Source organism: Hylobates moloch, unplaced genomic scaffold (genome assembly GCF_009828535.3).
Source record: "Hylobates moloch isolate HMO894 unplaced genomic scaffold, HMol_V3 SCAFFOLD_1, whole genome shotgun sequence".
Taxonomy (NCBI): domain Eukaryota; kingdom Metazoa; phylum Chordata; class Mammalia; order Primates; family Hylobatidae; genus Hylobates; species Hylobates moloch.
Window position 1 is genome coordinate 141,613,876 of NW_026652276.1, and position 21,145 is coordinate 141,635,020.

A 21,145-nucleotide genomic window follows, 5' to 3' on the forward strand; every position below is an offset into this window, starting at 1 on the left:
GGAAATCATTGTACCCTTTTTTGCTTCAAGACTAAATTTTCTTGGCTCAAGATGGTTTTTGGCCTTACTGTATACTCTCATTACACATGTAAAAACCTAGATAATTTTTTCCTTGAAAAGCTGTTAAATCTAGACCTCATGATTTAAAAATAGTTGGAATGTTTCATGCAGAATGAGAGGCAGGCCTGCTTCATATTGCGCAGGAGACTAACTTCTGAAGAGCTGCCTTCACACTAATGCATTCTAGGAACCCACTATCTAATGAAAGCTTTGTAAAATGAAACATCCAGCATTAATTTAATTTGTGTGTTTGGGAAGTTTGGGTTTTTACATACTGGCAATGTGGAGGCGGTGATTTTCAGTAAGGCATATCTCTGCTTTTCTACATCTAAACCGTGCTAAACTTACCAATTGCGGTGTTGCTTAAGCTGTCTGTCTCTTTAAACAAAACCTTGGAGGATGTGAACAACTTGGCATCTCCATTCTACTCCAAAAGCATGCAATACTTTGTCGAGAGAGTTGTATTTATGAAACAATAGAAATACACACAAAAGAATGAAATAGATAATATGATAGGCCCATTTGTTATAAATGGCAGCAGAATGGTTTGGAAATTCTGTCCTCATTTAAATTTTCCTGGAATTTACTATTTTATACTGCAGAGCTGGGTGCAGTGGCTTATGCCTGTAATCCCAGCACTTTGGGAAGCCAAGGCAAGAGGATTCCTTGAGGCTAGAATTCCTTGAGTTCAAGACCAACCTGGGAAACATAGTAAGACCTCATCTTTACAGGGAAAAAAAAAATTAGCCAGGCGTGGTGGCACCTACCTGTAGTCCCAGCTACTATGGAGGCTGAGGTGGGAGTACTGCTTGAGCCCAGGAGTTTGAGGCTGCAGTGAGCCATGACCATACCCCTACACTCTAGTCTGAGTGACAGAGCAAGATCCTGTCTTAAAATATACACACACACACTGCAGTATGTTAATGGACACTGTGCCAGTATTTTCTGAAGGTTGTATATTACTGCCTATGGACATTTTAAATCATTATGAGGGCCACTTTAACTGTTAGTAGCTCCTCAAATAACACAACAAAAATGTGCATTTTGGCAAAGAAAAAGATAATTGTGTGTTTAACAACAACATAGGGTGCAGACACATGCCACGTCTATGTGTACATCTTGCACACATATGATGGGAATGGAAAAAATGGAGAGAGGAAACAGAGAACCTGGAAGCATGATGAGAAGAGTTTATAGAGAGATTGGTTCAACAGACAGAGGTGGGGTGCTCCCTTAACCACAGAAACATTTACTGATGAGGTTTCTGCACCTAACATCACCCAGTCACATCATGTCCATTGTAGGATGACACACGCCGTCTGTGAAGGCCATCTGAGAAGGTCCTAAGGCCCTGTACTAACATACTGCAAGTGAGTCCAGCCCCCCTGCACAGATATAGCCCATTGATCAGAGTCGCAGGCAGTGTTCCCACTGCTGTGGAGACGGTGGCTACAGAGGTCCTTGGCATGAATTCCCCTGGAGAACTCTTTTCCTCCTGTTTCCACATACTCCTTTTTCTACCAGGCTTGTCCTGTTCTTTCTAGCAACAAAACAAAGCCTGGTATGGCTATGGTTCCTACTTGAAAATGAGCAGGGATTCAGACAAGGCTGCTGCCTTGGTGGGGTGGGCCCCCTGAATTTTTTTTTATTGTGAGCCATGAAGACCTTCCAGACAGAACTCAGTATAAGGGATGACAAAACCTAACACCCTGAGCTATAAGAGCTGCTTGGGACCAGCGATTCTGAGGACAGGATGGTGTCTTTTAGCTAGAATTGTCTCCTGGCTGCCCCCATTGGAATTGTTGTGGGTCTGGTGTAGGGCTGGGGTTTGGGGTCACAGTATAAGGTAACAAAGCTAATCAAGAGAAAAGGGAGAAATGATCATGGGGCAGTTAACTGGACATGCTTGTGAGCCCACGTGACATACCCCTAAGAACTATGACAGGACTATTGGACATATTTATAGCACTCTCTTTCCATGAGTGGGGACAGGAGTGTGGTACACCTGTGAGAACTGGCTCAAATGAGAGTTGGTGGCATTTGAGTTGTAATTGTTGTGTAATTCAATTTGTACTCCAGGATGAGGAGCCCTGGAAAAATCAAGGCCCCACTGTCCAATCAGAGGCTCCCCAGGATGCACTGTGCACATGAGTTAAAACTAACATCATTTCCACCATGTGGTCTTGGGTTGGCAACATCACCACCACCCGAGTTCTCATTAGACGTGCAGACTCTCAGACCCCACGCCAGACCTACTGAGTCAGAACCTCCATTTAAGAGACCCCCTGAGCTTCCTCTGCACATCCAAGTTTGAGGGGCGCTGCTCCATAGCAGTGGTCCTCAGTGTTGGCCACACAGCAGAACAACCCAGGGAGCTTTAAAAACTCCTGATGCCTGGGTCCTATTCCTAGAGGTGTTTGCACTTCTGATCCCAGTTACAGGTATGTTTTAGCTTATGCAACAGAAATATTTATGAAAAATAATGTGCAATGACATGTTAGTAGCTTGAACCATATTTTCATAGCTATATAAACATTTCAAAAGCCCTTTAAGTCTATGCCTTCTGTTAATATTTTATGTCATATTAACATAAGACATACTATTTTAAGAATCTTTTGTTGTAAAACACCTATTTATAATGTAACAGCCCCACCTAACTTTTCCGAGATTAAATTTTCATACACTAGGCTTCTTTGACATGAAGGTTTATCAGACACCTCACATGTATGTTGCATGACCTTGTCACTTTAAGTATCATATTCTCATATTTAAATCTCAGACCCAGCCATAATAAATTCTCCCCTTCTCCCTGTGTGCCTGAAAATGTCCCTCTGTGACAGCACCTTATTTGCCAATGTCCCTCTGTTAGAGCACCTTCTTTATTTGCTCTGCCACAGATTGTGTTCTGTGGTCTATTTATTTGCCTCCCACTAGACTTTATGCTCCTTGAGGAGTGAGACAATGTGAGCATCTCAATGTCATGTCCATACAAGGTACTCAACAGATGCTTGCTGAGCACATGATGGGTGGCCAGGTGTGCAAAGGAATGGCACCGAGGGGAGATGTGGGATGTCCTCAGTGCCTCCACTACCTGGTCAGGGAGACCACATTGCCCTAGTCCAGCACTGTTGAGAGCTGGGTAAGCAAATCTCCCCCGGCTTCTCCTGCCTGCCCCCTTCTCTCCCTGCTGGACTCCATAGCAGTGGCCCTGCTCCTATGCAGGGGCGCTGCTGTCGTTTACCTGTGGGCACAAGCTTCAGTCTCTGCAGTGCTTGTTGGCTCTCACTCAGGGGCCTGGGTTTTCCTTTTCTATTGTGTAGAGCGGTATTGTCACCTTCTCTCTCCTTTTTTTTTTTGGAGAAAAGAAGACAACTCCCTCCTCCAACATTCCATCTTTCCTCAAACATCTCCAAAGAAGGTGCCCAAATAGGGAAGACTCAGCTGAATCAAAATAAATGTGCTAGAAAGGATTTGTGGCCACAAAGTCCATGTGGCCAAGACTTCCTCTGACTTGACCAGGCAGAATTAGGTCATCAATCAATGGGGAGTCATTTCAGGACAATGTTGGGATGATGATCAAAACCACCACTTCACACAAATTTGATTTTGAAGTTAGTGTTTTGAATGTCATAAACAATACTTATTGATGGAAGGAGGGAAAGGGAAGGAAAAAGGAAGGAGGAAAGGGTGGAAAGAAGGACAGGAGGGTGGAGAGAGGAGGGCAGGAAGGAATTTGTTCTTATACTCGGAAAACATTTTTGCCCATGAAACCAAGTGTTGCATTACAAGGAAAAAATTGGAAAATGCCCTGTGGTGGAAAACTATACATGGAGTGATGAGTAGAATAACTTATTCTCTAAATAGCTGACATAACAGAAAATATCACCAAACAGTGTTGCTTTCCGCAAAGAATATGTTTGTATTGGATTATAGAGAGGAGGCTAGAAGAGCAGGGTCATCCTAACCTTCTGGCTTGACTGATGGAATTCAACTTTGCAGTGTGGGAAACAGAAACTCTGTTATCTGTGTTTTTCTTTAATGTCTCATTCTATCATTGGTCCTTTTCTTGTTAATAATTTTTAAAATGTAGTTAATGACTGGATTTTCCATTCGAAATGACATACTTTCCTCTATCTCAAGTGTAGCTTCATTTTTTTGGTTGATGATACAGCCCTTATACAAAACAACAGAGTACTCCCCTTTGCCTTTGCTACGTTAATGTTTCCTCTTCTACCTCCAACAGGTATCAGAGGATCAGGCAGAAGCAAGGTTAAAAAACAAGCATTGACTGTACATTGAGAAATAAGAGAAATGCCCAAAGAAAAATCTAGAAAGTCTTCTAATCAAGGTAGCATGTGTCTCTCACATCTACTTCTCCAGGCTGGTGTGTACCACTCCTCTCCCTCTGGCTCCCTCACTCGCTTGTGTGTGACCCTGTGGCAGGACCACAGGAAGTGATGGGTAAACCCAGGGAGCCTTGGGGTACCAGCTTACCTCAGATATGAGGGAGAATTGGAGCAGATGTCCCCCATCCACACCTACACCCTCCAATCCATTCTGTCAGAGTGCAGGTCTGATGCCATCCTGCTCCCATTCAAGCCTCTGTTGCCCCTCACATGCCAGCCCTCCATCACATCTCCTCCTGCCTGTTCAGCCTCATCCTTCAATGCCTCCTCATCAGTGAAGGGCAAGGATCCTTCTCTCAGTTTCTCAAATTCTCCACTCTCTCCCCTGCCTCAGGGCCTTCACTCCTTAGCTTCTGCGGAGAAAGCTCTGCTCTTCTCCAGCTGACTCTAGTTTAAGTGTCACTTCCTGAAGAAAACTTTCCCTAACCCCCAAATTTGGTCGGATACCCCTGCTTTATGTACATATATCACCCTGTACATCTACCTCCCGGTGCTTATGATATTGGAAATTAATGGATTCACTGGCAAATTCATTTCAACGTATATTTTGCTCACCAGATTGTAAGCTGCATGATAGCACAGCCCACGTTTCTCTTGCTCAGCATTATAAAACCAGCCCAGCACCTCGTGCATAACAGGCACTCAGTAGATACCTGTTGCTGCTGTTGTTGAATAAACAAATAAATAAAGTGGCATTCCGATCCCAATGTTGGTTTCCACAGTGGTGCCCATTTCTCAGGATACATCTTAGGCTCTGACCATGTGTGCAGCAGGGAAAAAGCAGCTGTGATGGTAACAGAAGATCAGAGACCTGAGATAAACAGGAGCCTTTGTACACAGCACAAAGGATAAATGTAGTTTTAGAAAGAATCATGGAAAGATATGAAGATGGGGAGAAGTAGACAAGAAATACTAAGTGCAGCAAGTATAAGGAGCACAGCACCCTGGCTCTGTGCCATCAGAGGGCCTCTGAGGAGCCCCTGGGTGGGGCCTGCTGGAAGGGTGGAGGGGGAAGGAACTCTGGCCAGTGGCAGAGGGACAGCTGGAAGCCTCTGATATTAGCACAACAAACTGATCCATCCAGGTCAGCCCAGGCAAAGTCCAGGGCCACATTTAGATGCTAGAGAAAAGGTGGACTTTCCTAAGGCCAGGAATAAAGAACTGCTAGCACGAGAGGAGGCAAGGAAGAAAGAAAGTGAACTGTAGAGATCTCTGACATTAAAAATAAAATCATAAAGTGAATGTATGTGACTAACAGGCCAGCAGTGGCGTCAATGTTAAAAGGCCATTTGTTTTTCCGTATCACAAAACGCAAATTACTAAATTTGCAATATGAATGCTTTATTGTACTCTAAAAATTCTGAATTCTTTAGACTGCTCTTTTCCTGTTCCAAAAAAGCTATTTTAAAAGCTCACATTAGAATGTTTTACAACTCTTTTATCCCTCCTGAACATCTGTGAACTGGAAAGAATATAGCATATTACAGAAACAATCCATTTAAAGAAAAACAATTAAAATGAAAACTACTTCCATTTCTGTGGCATAAAACTCTAATTCTCTCTCCTTTGCAATTTTATTACCAACCTGACACGATATAGTCACAGCTTCACTTACACACAATGTTAATTTTACTCATATGCTACTTAATCTTCAAAACATTGCAGAATAACATTTTTCCTTAGTAATTTATCATTTACTATGATAAGGCAATGTGTTTAGAGGATGTTAGAGTTTTTTAAAAGTTTGCATTTATCTCAGTCCTGAAATGTGCTCTGGGTGCTATTAAAATATATCATTTATACACTTTCACATTTAACTATATTAACTATACCTTAACTAGACATTTATTAAGAGCAGCATATTTATTTCCCATTCAGGACTTTTTAAATCTGCAAAATCAGCTCTATGGAAATGAGCAATTTTTGCCGGCCTTACACTATGTAATAGGTTAAACTGAGCAGAAACCTTGGGCTCCATTGTAGTGGGGTACACAACTGCATATCTTTTCTAAGCTTCCTAGATCATTTTCTGATGCAGAACTTCTCATCATTCCACCAACTGCCAGGGATATGTTATGAACTCTAAATAAGTTCATGACAGCTCTCCATTCACTCATTCATTCATCATTTATCAAATATCTTCTATGTATCGAGATTGACAGATGAACACATCTGACTTCAAGATCCTTCTCTTGAGGTGAATAATGAAAGCCTAATTTCCTCTTGTTAATTTTATTTTTACTTATATAAAAATATAACACATGTGCACATAGCTTTGTAAGCTTTCCAAAGGCCAGCACTTTTAAATTTTAGCCATTTATTTGAGTTTTTACCTTCACGGCTTTGAATACTACGTTTCTACTGCTATTTTTTGATTTTTCAGTTTTGTTTTACTTTATTTTATTTTATTTTATTTTGAGACGGAGTCTCGCTCTGTCAGCCAGGCTAGAGTGCAGTGGCGTGACTTCAGCTCACTGCAACTTCTGCCTCCTGGGTTCAAGGAATTCTCCTGCCTCAGCCTCCCAATTAGCTGGGATTACAGGCATGTGCTGCCACACCCGGCTAATTTTTGTATTTTTAGTAGAGACAGGGTTTCACCTTGTTGGCCAGGCTGGTCTCGAACTCCTGACCTCAGGTGGTCTGCCCGCCTCAGCCTCCCGAAGTGCTGGAATTCCAGGCGTGAGATACTGCACCCAGCCATGATTTTTCAGTTTTAGATAGCATCCACTGATTCTCAGTTATGGAAGATACCAGTTTTATTTTCTTATACTGTCTCCTCCCCACACACACCAAACACTTGCCCTCCCCTTGAACATCCCAATATATATAGCATTATGATGAATAAGTAAATATTAATCACAGTTAAGCCTTAGTAGTAAAATATAATTCCATTTCCTTTTTCATATAGCTGTTTGTTTTCCCTGGAGATTATAATTGCTTTGTTTTCTCATTTGTATAATTAATGGGACCCTAAATCCTCTGACAGAACTGTAAAATCTCCTCTGGGTACATTCAAGTACACCAGGTTGTTGCTGCTGCTTCTACTTCTTTAACACCTAGAGAAATGGTTCCTGAAAGTATCATGTTTTCTATTTCTTTAAGACATTAACCTTGGAGTCTTTTGTTCCCCTGCCACCATCTGGACTGGTTGCTCCCTAGGCCTGTTAACCTGTCAGGCTGAGACTTCCCTTTACTCTCATCCTGGAAATGTCCTTTATCTCTTTCCTGTGTTGGATCCCTGTTTCCCCAACCCTACATCTTTTTCTTCCTTGACTTCTACCCTGTTTTAGTGGAGTACATCCTCCAGTAGCTTCCTGAGAAGGGTGCATGAGAGGCACAAGTTGCCTCCAAATCCTGAGCCTTTCTAGGGAGCTGTGGTACAAATAGCTTGTTTCTAATTGGCTTCTCCCCCATGGGCTTAGGTTTCAGCTTTTCCCAGCCTGACAAAATCTAGGTGATTAGGCATCAAAATTTTGTGGAAATCTCTTGTCTGCTGCAGTCTTCTCTCTAGTTCTTTTAGTCTTTGTGAGTTTATGCCTTTTATATTATTTTAGAGGCATTTCTGGAGGGAATGGAGATAAACACGTGTTCCAGTTACCATGTTTAAGCCTGCAGTATAGTAATTTCCTTTTATAATACTGGAATTTAGTCCTGCAAATGACTATTCCTCTATTCTTTCATTTACTCAAATATAGAGAGAGAACCTACTATATGCCAGGCATTCTTCTTTACCCTAAAGATACAGCACTAAACAAAAACAACAGAACTCCCTACCCTCATGGAGCTTACACTCTAGAGGAGGGAGGGATGGACAATAAACAAAATAATGACAAATATATATCAAGAAAAGACAAAAATATTGAGTGACTTAGGGCAAACCTAAGAAAAGTCTGATATTTACCTTAAATTGGGTCTTCTTTGACACAGGGTCTTGCTCTGTCACCCAGGCTGGAGTGCAGAGGTGTGATCATGGCTCATTGCAGCCTCGACTTCCTGGCTCAAATGATCCTCCCTGTCTAAGCTACCCAAGTAGCTGGGATTATGGGCACAAGCCACCACATCTAGTTTTATTTTTTATTATTTTTGTTTTTTGTAGAGGTGGAGTCTGATTGTATTATTCAAGCTGGTCTCAAACTGCTGGCCTCAAGTGATCCTCCTGCCTCAGTCTCCCAAAATGCTGTATTACAGGCATGAGCCACTGCATCTGGCCTAAAATAGCCTCCATTTCTTATCCTACCCTTTAGTTTTATTTTGTGCTTGTGCTTCTAATTAGAAACAGGGTGATGGAAACAAACACTGCAATGTTTAGAATGAACACTTCTAACATATCTTCAAGTTGCATTTCCCTGTTCAGTGTATTTTATAATCTTTATTTCACCTGCTAATTATAACAATATAAATCACAGACTGTGAGCCTAGCTTGCAATACAGCTTAATTGAATGTAATATGTTTTCAGAGGAAAAATTCAAATTCATTATAATTTGAAACTCCATTTTTTTTTAAAGGAAAGTCCCAGTTTTCTTAGCACAGGCGTATTTACTACAGATTCACTTTGTTCAGTTTCAAAAGCTGAAATTTTAGGAAAACAGGAGTGGATGGGAATAGACCTTTCAATGCTAATGTCACCCATTTCTAGCTGGCCAGATGAGGAAGAAAGAAGAAACAGCAGCAACAGTTAGAGGAATTGTGGCCAGAGGTCGACTGAAGCTGCAGAGCCACTACTAAAACAATGGTATGCTAGTGAACATGCGAGAATTTGATGGATGATGCTAAGGGTCAAATAAAAGTGAATTAACACAAGCAGTAAATGATGTGGAGGAACCAGCAGGCAGGGAGAGAGGGAAAAAATCGACATGGAAAACTTTGAGCAGCAGCAGGCCAGAAAGAGCACAGGGGGAAAAAAAAAGAACAGCCAAGGCTCTTGGGACTCTTCCACAGCGATTCCTAAATGTTGAGCTAAAATTGGCTGCTTGGATGAAGTCATCATTACCAGTTCAGTTTAAACCTTTTTATAGAGGAAATTAAGATGTTGTAAAATCATTTAAAATGTTTATTATTATATTTCTCTATTCTTTGGGGTTTTTGTTTGTTGCTGTTGTTGTTGTTGTTGTTAAGAAACTGAGGGTGAAGTTTCATATAAACATGAGTTGAAGAAGTAAAATGGACCTTGGGGAATCACCTGGCCCAGGTCTCCTTTTTTTGTACTTTAGGAACCGAGGTCCAGGTTAAATTGGCCAAGGTGAACACTACACAGTATTTTCTAGTTATTTGTAGCTCTCCCACTAGACAGGTTGGGTCTGATTCGCCGATGGTGTCCCTGCCATCAGCCAGCACTCGCCTAGCCCAGCACAGCTAAAGTGCTCAGTAACATTTTTGTTGAATGAGAAATTGCAACTCACTGTTTCTATTTGGGGTTACTCCTCAATGGCCTGTCTTACAAAAGACTGTCCTATTCCCTCTAACTCATGATTTCTAGCACACGAAGAACTAATGGTTATTAATAGGAGAAGAAATGTCTGCAGTGTGACAACTGAAATTTAAGAAAGTCTCTCCTATCAGTCAGAAACAGAGCCCTCCAGAGACCACAGCTCCAGGGATCTGTGGCACCCGTCCCCCACCACACACAGGCGACCCCCAGGGTGCCACAGTGGCCCTTGTGAGAGCTGCTCATCCACAGAGCTGACCAGTGACTCGTGTAGCTTTAGGTTCATTATCTTACTTTTTGATGACCACTTTTTCTTCTGTTAACTGGAAGTCCATGTTTCTAAGTCCTAAGGAGTTATTACGTACGCTTAATACAGAGTTTCGAGAGCTGGCAGAGAAACTGACCAAAGTCTCTGATTGAGCACAAATGATGATATAGTATTGGTCAGTACTGTTTTCAATTTGGTCCAGATCTCCCTGCCAATCTTTGACAGCTAGTAATGTGTTGTGATCAAGAGAAGGCTTAAATATACCAAGTAGCAGATACCCACACACAATCCTATTGAAGCAGCACAACAACCTTCTAAAATAATGTTATTATACTCTGTCCACATCTAAAGGAATGAAGGCTTGGCCATGATAAGACCTTTCTCAAAAGCACGCAGAAGCTCAGGTTCAAACCAAGGGTTCGGTCTGATTCCAGCACCCTTCCTACACTCTGTACATTCCCATTAGCAGGAATTCAGTCAAATTAAAAACATTATCAGGGCCAAGCAGGTGGCTTTGGGGTTGGGAAAAAGATTTACAGACCCTTTGGAAAGGCTGGTCTTTGGAATTGGCAAGATCTGTCCTGAGCTTTTCTTGGATGTCTCTCTGACCAAATATATCACTATGTAATCTATACAGCGGTGTTTTAACGGACAGAGCTCTTACCTGTAATAATTTTCTTTGAACTCATATGTGCTAAGAAATGCCAATAAACTCAGTTGAAGTAATTGCTTACCCACAGCACATACATTTGAACAGAAGGACCCTAGATCTTATGAACAAGAGAAGAACAGCTCACAATGTCTGCACAGAGCAGCCATTACATGCAAAATGGCCGTTTGAAAAAGAAAACATTTGACCCTTCAATTGATTGAGCTTTCCTTCCAAGTGCCCTTCAGGGAGTACTGAGCTGGTTGCCAGGAAACAGAGATTCTTTTCTAGAATCATTTCTTGCCATTCTAAGTGACTTAGAGTGTGTCACTTATTAGAATCTTGGTTCCCAACTTACAATGGGGATGTTCTTCCTCTCAGACTTCCTCTACCAAGAAACCTCAAAAGATTAGATTCAGAATATATCTGTAAAGAGTTACAAGATTATGGCCAGGCGCAATGGCTCACGCCTGTAGTCTCAGCACTTTGGGAGGCCAAGGTGGGTGGATCACAAGGTCAGGAGTTCAAGACCAGCCTGACTAATATGGTGAAACCACGTCTCTACTAAAAATACAAAAAATTAGCCGGGCGTGGTGGCAGGCGCCTGTGGTCCCAGCTACTCGGAGAGGCTGAGGCAGGAGAATGGCGTGAACCCAGGAGGCGGAGCTTGCGGTGAGCCGAGATCGCGCCACTGCACTCCAGCCTGGGTGACAGAGCGAGACTCCATCTCAAAAAAAAAAAAAAAAAAAATACAAAATTTAGCTGGGCATGGTGGCGCACACTTGTAGTCTCAGCTACTCAAGAGGCTGAGGCAGAAGAATCACTTGAACCCAGGAGGCGGAGGTTGCAGTGAGCTGAGATCCCGCCACTGCACTCCAGCCTGGGCAACAGAGCAAGACTCTGTCTCAAAAAAAGAAAAAAAAAGTTACAAGATTATTATGAACATATGAAACAATGATTTTTTTAAATTGTACATTATAATGGAGCTATTTGCAAATATGTCATTTAAAAGATGCTGAGTGACAGCAACTGAAATTACTAAAAAATATTATCCACATTGGTTCTATGTAAATGTGAAGCCTCCCTTGTGGTTAAGATATGTTTGAGGGAGCCTGGAGTTCTGGAACAAGCTTGGGTGAAGTGATCAAAATTCATTAGCTCTGCAATGTCACTCACTAGCTCTGTGATGTAGGGCCAGTGTCTCCACCCGCCAGGGCTTGATTTCCTTACTTGAAGTGAGAGCTTGGGTGAGATAATCTCAAACGCCCCTTATAACCCTTCTCTTATCCTGTAATTGTGTCACTTCTTTCTGATCACACAAAAGCATACAAAGCCCTTGGCCTCAATTATTTTATAGTCCAGAGGGGGAGTTAAAGAACAAACAAGTAAACAAATGAATGAGTAGCATCATTACGCATTGTGATAAGTGCCATGAAGAACTGGACTCATGGTGGTGATGGAGTACAAACAAAGGTGACAGGGATGATAAGGACAGGAAGGTGCAGACGGCAAGAGGGAGTCTTGCTAATTTGCCTCATTTCTCATAGCAAGGTGTCGAAAAATATTGCTTGAACTTGACAAAGCAAGAAGTTTTCAATATATTAAAAGTTACTGGGGGCCAGGCGCAGTGGCTCACACCTGTAATCCTAGCACTTTGGGAGACCGGATCACTTGTGGTCAGGAGTTCGAGACCAGCTGGCCAGCATAGTGAAACCCCATCTCTACTGAAAATACAAAAATCAGCCACACATGGTGGCGCACGCCTGTAATCCCAGCTACCCGAGGGGCTGAGGCAGGAGAATCTCTTAAATCCAGGAGGTGGAGGTTGCAGTGAGCCGAGATCATGCCTCTGCACTCCAGCCTGGGCGACAAGAGTGAGACTCCATCTCAAAAAAAAAAAAAAAAGTTACTGGGGTATCATTAGAATAATAAAAACCAAATGTCAATCTTAAAAACTAGTGGAAGATAAATACATTTACTCAGAGCATAAAGCAATAAAACCTAAGCCATAGAGCAAACAACGAAAAAGGAAGAGTAAAATAGGTAGTCATTAGATGACAGAACTAAGTTCAGAAATAGTTTAGCAGTACATGTAAATAGGAAACTCCCCTTTTTAAAAGAAAAACACTTTCAGATTGATATAAATCTGAAATAATATATCTTATCTGAATATATATCTTACCTGAAATAAGATATAAATCAGACACATTACACATTCAAGAAATACATTTATAATAAAATTACTCAGAAAGGTTGCTAGTAAAAGGTAAAGCAAAGACATGGAAATTAGGTGCAAGCAAAAAAATAACAAGGATCATGATATTAAATTCAAGACAAAAAACACACTATACAAATCAAAGATGGACAATTTATAATGGTAAACATACAATTTAGTGAATTTTCATGCAGCAAATAGCATTACTTCAAAATACATAAAAGAAAAACTGCAATAAAAACAAAGAGAAACAGACAAAAAGGCAACTGTGGTGAGCACTTTTTCAGGCCATGACAGATCAAGTAGACAAAAAAGAATGCTACTGACAACTTAAATCCCATAGTTAGTAGGGTGGAGTGTGTGCACACATATGTGTGTATATCTATATCTGTACACATCTATACCTCTAAACCTTGAATACAAAGAATATGCCCATTATATAATTGTCCTTGAAATACTGATCAAAATAACCCTATTTATAAGAGACAAAAAAATCTTAACCACCTGGAAACTAAGAAGTTATCTCTTTAACTCTTGGTCCATAGAAGAAATTAAAATAAAATTTAAAATGCAATATCTAGAAAATATTGATAATGCAAGAATCATGTATCACAATCTTTGGGATATTGCCTCTCACCACATAGTTCTACTAACTAGTGTTGTGAAACATAAAAGAATGAAAATAATTAATAGGAGCAGTCATTCTGGCAAGTTATAAAAATAATAATAAATATAACTAAATATGGCAAAAGGAATTAGTTTTTTAAATGCAACTAAAAATGGATCCAAAAGATGGTACTTGGATAAATAAACAAACAAACAAAAAAATAAAATAGATAACAAACCATTAGCCAACCTAGTCAAGTAAAAAGATGAAACAACATATACAGAATTAGAAATGGGTAAGGGAAGTAACCACAAATAGAGTAAAATGTTAAAATAAAATAGAAAACCAACAAATAAATCCATGAGCTACTTCTCTGAAAACAGAACAAAACAGAAAAACTGCTGGCTAAAATAATTACGGAAAAAATATGAACATAGGCTAATACAAAATCAAAATAGTACATTGGGAACTGTTTTGTATGTATACAAAACAAAATAATTTTGAGATATTTCTTTGCTCAGCTCTACTGAAATAAAGTTGAAAACCTGGATGAAATGGATGGCTTTCTAGAAAAATATAAACTACAAAAACCAATCATAGAAGTTACAGAAAATCTAAATAACCAATGATTAGGAAAAACAATAGCGTACATGATCAAAAATCCAACTCGCTCAAAGGCACCAGAATCAGACACTTCACAGGTGCAAAGAATGTCTTAAAGAAAAGATCATTCCAGGACTACTTAAACTGTTCCAGGCCACAGTAAAAGAAGAAAAACTTTCAAATTAGTTTTTGAAGCTAACAAGGTATCAATTCCAAAACTCAACAATGATAATATACACACAGAAAAACTATAGTCCAAAGTTATCTATTAATATCAAGGCAAAAAACCCATTTAAATAAAGTGTTAGCAGACAGCATTTAAGAGAATGCTACCTCTTGATGAGAATTTCAAAGACCGTTGCTGAGAGTACCTGGTCAGAGTGTAGATTCAGGAGCCAAACTGCCTGTGTTCAGATCCCGGATCTGGTACTCGCCAGGTATAGGACCTTGGACACACAATTATTTAACTTCTCTGTGCTTTAGTTTTCTCATTTTTCAGGTGGGGTTAATTATAGTATATTGAGAGGATTCTATGAATTAACACATATAAAGGGCTTAGAATATGGCCTGGCACAAAGTAAACACAGAACAAACTTACCTATTTATTTTCCAATACTGGAAAAAGCTATGACTATAGTTTAACATACTAATAGATCAAAAGAGAAAAATCATAATTGCTTCCCTGGATGCTGAAAAGTCATTTAATTATCTAACATTCGTTGTAAAATTTTTATCCAACTTTTAACAAAATATTATTGAGGATGCTCTCATAACATATTAACTCAATAAAACAACAAGATCATTCACCAAAGCCTGAATCATACAGAATGGGGAAGCCCTAGAAGCCTTCCTAATTCAACTCAGGAGCAAGACCAAGATATCCATTCTTCCCGCTGTTATTTGACAGTGTTCTAGATGTAGTAGCCATTACAATAGAACAGGTGAAAGAAGTAACAGGTGGAAGCTTGGGAAGAGGGTGGGCAAAATTACTACTTTCAGAGAGTACAAAAAGATAATCAATCAAAAAATTACTACAGCAGGCAAAAGAATTCAGAAAATGGATGGGTATGAAAATAAGATACAAAATATACACAGATTAGAAAACAAAATGAAAAAAAATACTCATCTATAATAAGAAACTGAAAAACATCCAGGAATGAACTTAACAAGAAATGTTGAAGTTGTGCATGAAGAAACTTTAAGATGCTACTAAGGGACACAAAAGAAAACCTGAATAAACGGAAATGCTAACCTTGTTATTGGATAGAAAGACTTAATAATGATAAAAAGTCAATTCTTCTTAAATCAATCTAAATAGATCTATTTAATGCAATCTCAATAGAAGTACCAACATGGTAATTTTCTATTTCAGGTAGATTTTCAATTTTCTACACAAAAGTCAACATGCTAATGTGTCTAGAAAATTCTGAAAAAGAAGAGTAATGGAGCATACTTGTCCTAGCAGATGCTAAAATGCATGCTAAATTTGCTCTATTTCTTATAATGAGATTTTGGCAAATGAATAGACCAATCAATGGAATGAGTACAGACTCCACAAATAACACACTCAAGTTCAAACGGGAATTTAGTTTACAACAGTGACATTGTATATCAGTAAAGAGTAAATGGGCCATCAGTAAGCAGTGTTGAGACAAGTGGAGAGCCACTGGGAAGCAAAATAAAGCTATATCAGTACTTCTCTCCTTATACCAAATTAAATGTTAGAAAGGAACCACAAGACTATAAACCACAAAAGTACTAGAAGAAAGCAAGGAATATTCTTTTTCATTTTTAATAATCTTGAATTGACATAGAACCCAGAAGTCCCTAAGAAAACGCATGATTATATTTAACTATATAAAAATAAAAAATGGCTCCATGGCATAAAACACTTTAAACTGAATCAACAGAAATGAGAAAATGGGGAAAAATACTTAAAATTCTTACAACAGAATATACATGTGTGACATACAAAGGCTAATTCCTGATATGTAAAAATAACCTACAAAAAAAGTTCAATAACCAATAGAAAAATCAGTCAAAGGAGATAAACGTCAAAGAAACACACATGGTACTTACACACATGAAAAGGTGCACAGCCGGGCACAGTGGCTCTCACTCCTGCAATCCCAGCACTTTGGGAGGCTGAGGCAGGAGGATCACGAGGTCAGGAGTTCGAGACCAGCCTGACCAACATGGTGAAACCCCATCTCTACTAAAAATACAAAAATTAGCTGAGCCTGGTGGTGTGCACCTGTAATCCCAGCTACTCAGGAGGCTGAGGCAGGAGAATCGCTTGAACCTGGGAGGTGGAGGTTGCAGTGAGCGAGGATGGCGCCATTGCACTCCAGGCTGGGTGACGAGCAAGACTCCGTCTCAAAAAAAAAAAAAAAGGTGCTCAATCATAAGAAGAGAAGTGGGAATTACAGGTCTGAAGATTATAGCATTATTTTTTGCCTATGAGGCAAAAATTTCAAAACTTGTCAACACACTATACAGGTGAGCATATGTAGGGAGTCACTGGCACTCTTGAACATTGTTGACAGGAGTGAGAATTGGTGCAACCTCCAGAATGCAATCTGTCAAAATTAAAAATATACAAACCTGGGCCGGGCACAATGGCTCATGCCTGTAATCCCAGCACTTTGGGAGGCTGAGGCGGGTGTATCACTTTAGGTCAGGAGTTCGAGACCAGTCTGGCCAACACGGTGAAACCCTGTCTCTACCAAAAATGTAAAAATTAGCTGGGTGTGGTGGCACGCACTTGTAATCCCAGCTACTTGGGAGATTAAGGCAGGAGAATCACTTGAACCCGGGAGGCAGAAGTTGCAGTGAGCTGAGATTGTGCCACTGCACTCCAGCCTGGGCGACACAGCAAGACTCCATCTCAAAAGAAAATAATATATATACAAACTTTGGCCTAGCAATCTCACTTCTAGAAAATCTTATATTTGCCAAAATAATGAAAGATGTATCTACTACACTGCCCAAAGTACAAAACTGGAAATAGTCAAAAAAACATAAACAGAGAAGTGATGAAATATTTTATGGCATATCCTTATAAAGAAGTATATGTGCTGATATGAAGAAACCCCAAGATATGTCATTAAGTTAAAATTGTGTGTGTGTATGTACAAATATATGTTTGGAAAATCTCTGAAAGGTACATATGAAACTATTGTTGGAGGTTAATTATATTGTTGGAGGTTAATTATAGGAAAGAATTGTTATATACTATTTTGTGCTATGTAATTTTTTTTTACTGCATAAATGTTATGTAATACTAAATAGTAATTTTTTTTTCATTTTTATTTTTTTGATGGAGTCTCGCCCAGTCGCCCAGGCTGGAGTGCAATGGAGCGATCTTGGATCTCCACAACCTCCGCCTCCTGGGTTCAAACAATTCTCCTACCTCAGCCTCCTGAGTAGCTGACATTACAGGCGCCCACCACCACGCCCAGCTAATTTTTGTATTTTTAGTAGAGATGGGGTTTCACCATGTTGGGCAGGCTGGTCTCAAACTCCTGACCCCGTGATCTGCCTGCCTCGGCCTCCCAAAGTGCTGGGATAACAGGCATGAGCCACCACACCCGGCCACTAAATGGTAATTTTTTAAATGATGAAACAAAAATAAAAAAGATAAGGACTCAGGAGTAATTTTATAAGGGATTCTAAGTACATGAAAGACTGTCCACCACGGACAGTGGCTAGCCATTCTCAATTTTCACAGACGATATCCTCTCCAACAAAAAGAAACAGTGATTAAACCTGAATATATATATATATTTGGATTGGAGAAAAAGAATAATTTCCTGGTGGAGGTGAAGGAGAGTTGTAACATCCTCTGAAAGGCTTTGAAAGGAGGGTTTGAGTCTGGGGTTGGTGGTGGATGGCTGTGGGAGGGGAGGGCCCTGGTGGCCCAGGGAGGCCTCTTTCCACCCCTGGATGCTGTGACTCTCTTTCCAGGAACGACACCTCTCTGCTGGCTGACAGTTTAATGAGCATTTTACCCAGGGCATTCACGCCAGTAGGAAATGTTGTGAGATTTACAAGTGCCCATTAGTTAAAAGTTCTCAGAGCCACTGTAGATTCAGCACTGCATAGGATTTCTGTTTGGGACTTCCTTTTGCTTCCAGTGTTGGAGATCCAGTACAAAAAAGGGCCGCATCTCAGGGAGCTTCTATGTTCTCTCAAGCATTCTAAACAGCCATGGGGATGAAATAGTGAGCTCCTCATTGTTGATAAATTATAAAACCCCACCACTCTCCCACAGAGAGCTCCAGCCTATAAGGTAAAAATGTGGTTCCCTCCATAAATGAATGATCCAGGATACTTCAATGATGAGGGGGAGCATATGGAGAATAAACAAGCCAGAGTAAGCGGAAAGTCAACTGAGTCCAGGTGGCTGCTGTTGGTCTCTGCTGCAAAGCGTACTCCATCATTCATCCTCTTGGTCAGTGCTTCTCAAACTCTGGTCCCTGGACCAGCAGCAGCAGCATCATCTGGAAACTTGTAAGCAATATAAATGATCAGGACCTTCTCCAGAACTGCTGGATCAGAGATTCCTGAGGTGTGGGCCAGCAATCTGTACCTTGAGAAGCTCTCAAACAAAGCCAGTGCTCAAGTTTGAGAACCACTGCTTTAGGCTTCTGGAGAAGACCACCAACAGGAATGAGCACTGGCTGGACTCTGTATCCTTCCCTTCAAGGGAATCCAAGGTGACCTTTCAGCTTCATGGTGCCTCTTCAGCTCTGGCTGTTCATTGGCTACCTGCATCCCCTAAAAGGAGCATCCTCTGATGATATTGGTGACCTCACAGAAGGCACAGCCATTCCAGCTCCTGTGCCTGGTGTGGACACGTTCTAGAATGTCAAGGGAAGCAAAGTTGACCCTATGGTCTTATGCTAGCTACAATAATACTTAGCATCCCAAGTATATACCAGTGACTGTAAGGCACTAAATCTCACCATTAAGGGCTGGAACCTTTGTGGTTCAAAAATCTCCTATTAGGATGTTACCTTAAATAAAATCCTTGAAACCTCAGCCCATGTCAGTTTGCAGACTGCTGCTTCCACTTTCCTATCAGCCTAAGGATTTAGTTGTTATGAGAACAAAACAGGATGGGGGCAGGAGATGACGGGAGAGGAAGCCATACCCTACCACTGCAGTTCTGGTTCTGGGAGTCAGTAAATGTTCTTATTGTTGAGGTCAATTTGATTTGGATTTTCTGTTATTTGCTGCTAAAACAGCCTACTGATAGTGAGGGTTATCATTCCTTTGTGTATACGGGGAAACTGAGGCACAGAGAGGTTTAGCGACTTTGAGATCAAACTTTGTGACTTTGTGTAAATGTTAAGACCACAGCTCTGCAGTACAAACATCACCTTTTTGCATCAGAAATTTGCTGCCCAAAGTACACTGGGATAATTCACCAGATTAGGAACTGGGGACACCACCCACTGCACCCGTACCTTGAGTAGCACTCAGCAAGGCTGAATTCAGAGCAAGCATTCAGAAGCAGCTCCACTCCCTCTGGCCCCGTGATAGGGAAAGCAGGGTTGTTTTGAGGCTGTAAGCCCCCCTCCTCCATCCTATCTAGTGAAGTTGCAAATCAGTGTTGCCTGGTGGATAGCAAATCAAGTTTCAAGGTTACAGACAATAGAGAAAGGAAAAAGGTAAATGGGAAATCATTTATCAAGACCATATTTAAAAGAAAAAAAAAAAAAGCTCAGGTCAAAGATGTAACACAATCTCTTAACTATGTTCCCCACTGGTGTTGGCAGAATCTCAGGGCACCATGAGATTTAAATGCCATTTTCAATGGATTTTGAGATTTAGGGTCAGATGGATCATAAATGTTCTTAGTTATAAAGTTCAATGCATTTTTTTCGTCAGCTAAAAGGAATCAAATGGCTTATTTTCCAGTGTGAAGACACCAACAACTTTGGGGGCTGCTGGGTGGCCTGGTTCCCTGATCTATACCTTGACTTTTTAGTTAATTACCTTTTAAGTTAGACATATATGTCCAGTTTAATAAGGAATGCAGTGTCTGGAGGAGTTCACAGTATTTGGCAAGAGATGCAAGATAAAAAATTCCCATTGTGAGGTTGCAGGGTCGGGGTGGTCCACAGTCAGTGGTTCAGGATGTCCGATGTGAAGCTTGTTCTGTGCTGGGCGTTTATCCCCCTTCCTCAGAGGTGAGCAGGCTGAGGCTCAGAGAGTCTGAGGGTAGTGTCCAGGATCAAACTGCATGTTCCTAAGAGCCATATGACATAGATGGTAGAAATGGGCAGGGGAGTGTAATAAATAAAAGGAATATATGACAAGGGCACTGTCTCCACCTCCCACCACTGTGGCAACTGATAAACCCTGGCCTGGCCATGAGCCGGCTGATACTGGTGCAGAGTGGACTGGGCCACCCAATCCTGACCCGCATGACTTGTGCATAGCAGGGGCAGCTGGGCACCACATCTTATATCACCATATCCCAAGCAGGGGAACCTCCCAGGGACAGTTCACACATCACCAGCCCCACAGCAACCATCAGAGACTTTGCTATCCTAAGGGCACAAATAGAGTTTGCAGTGTCTTGGCTTTGAAGGACCCACCCTAGTTCTCCCCACACCCCCTCCCAAGTCTAGGCATCTCATCCCCCAGAGCCTAGACACAGGTTCCCGGCTTAACAATAAAACTTTTCCTCATAGTGCTCAATCTTCGACTTTATACGCTTTATTTTTTCCTTACCTCCATCAACTAAATAACGCCCTCTTGCCCACTGCTGCCCCCATGGGTCAGAGGAAGGTACCAGAAGGACAACAGCTACCTATGACTTTAGTTGAATGGAAGGTACCTCCTGCCCTCAGCAACCTTTTCCCTTTCCAAATCACATCTCATTCAACCCAAGAAAATGG

At 40.9% G+C, this 21,145-nt stretch overlaps 1 long non-coding RNA gene across 1 annotated transcript; it reads right to left on the reverse strand.

The window, feature by feature from the left end:
- Positions 1–17,996: 17,996 nt before the first annotated feature.
- Positions 17,997–18,946, reverse strand: LOC131382299 (uncharacterized). Its single transcript, XR_009211653.1, has 2 exons — positions 18,826–18,946; positions 17,997–18,743 (listed from the first exon to the last, which is right to left on the reverse strand). It is a non-coding gene; the product is annotated as an uncharacterized LOC131382299 (long non-coding RNA).
- Positions 18,947–21,145: the final 2,199 nt, after the last annotated feature.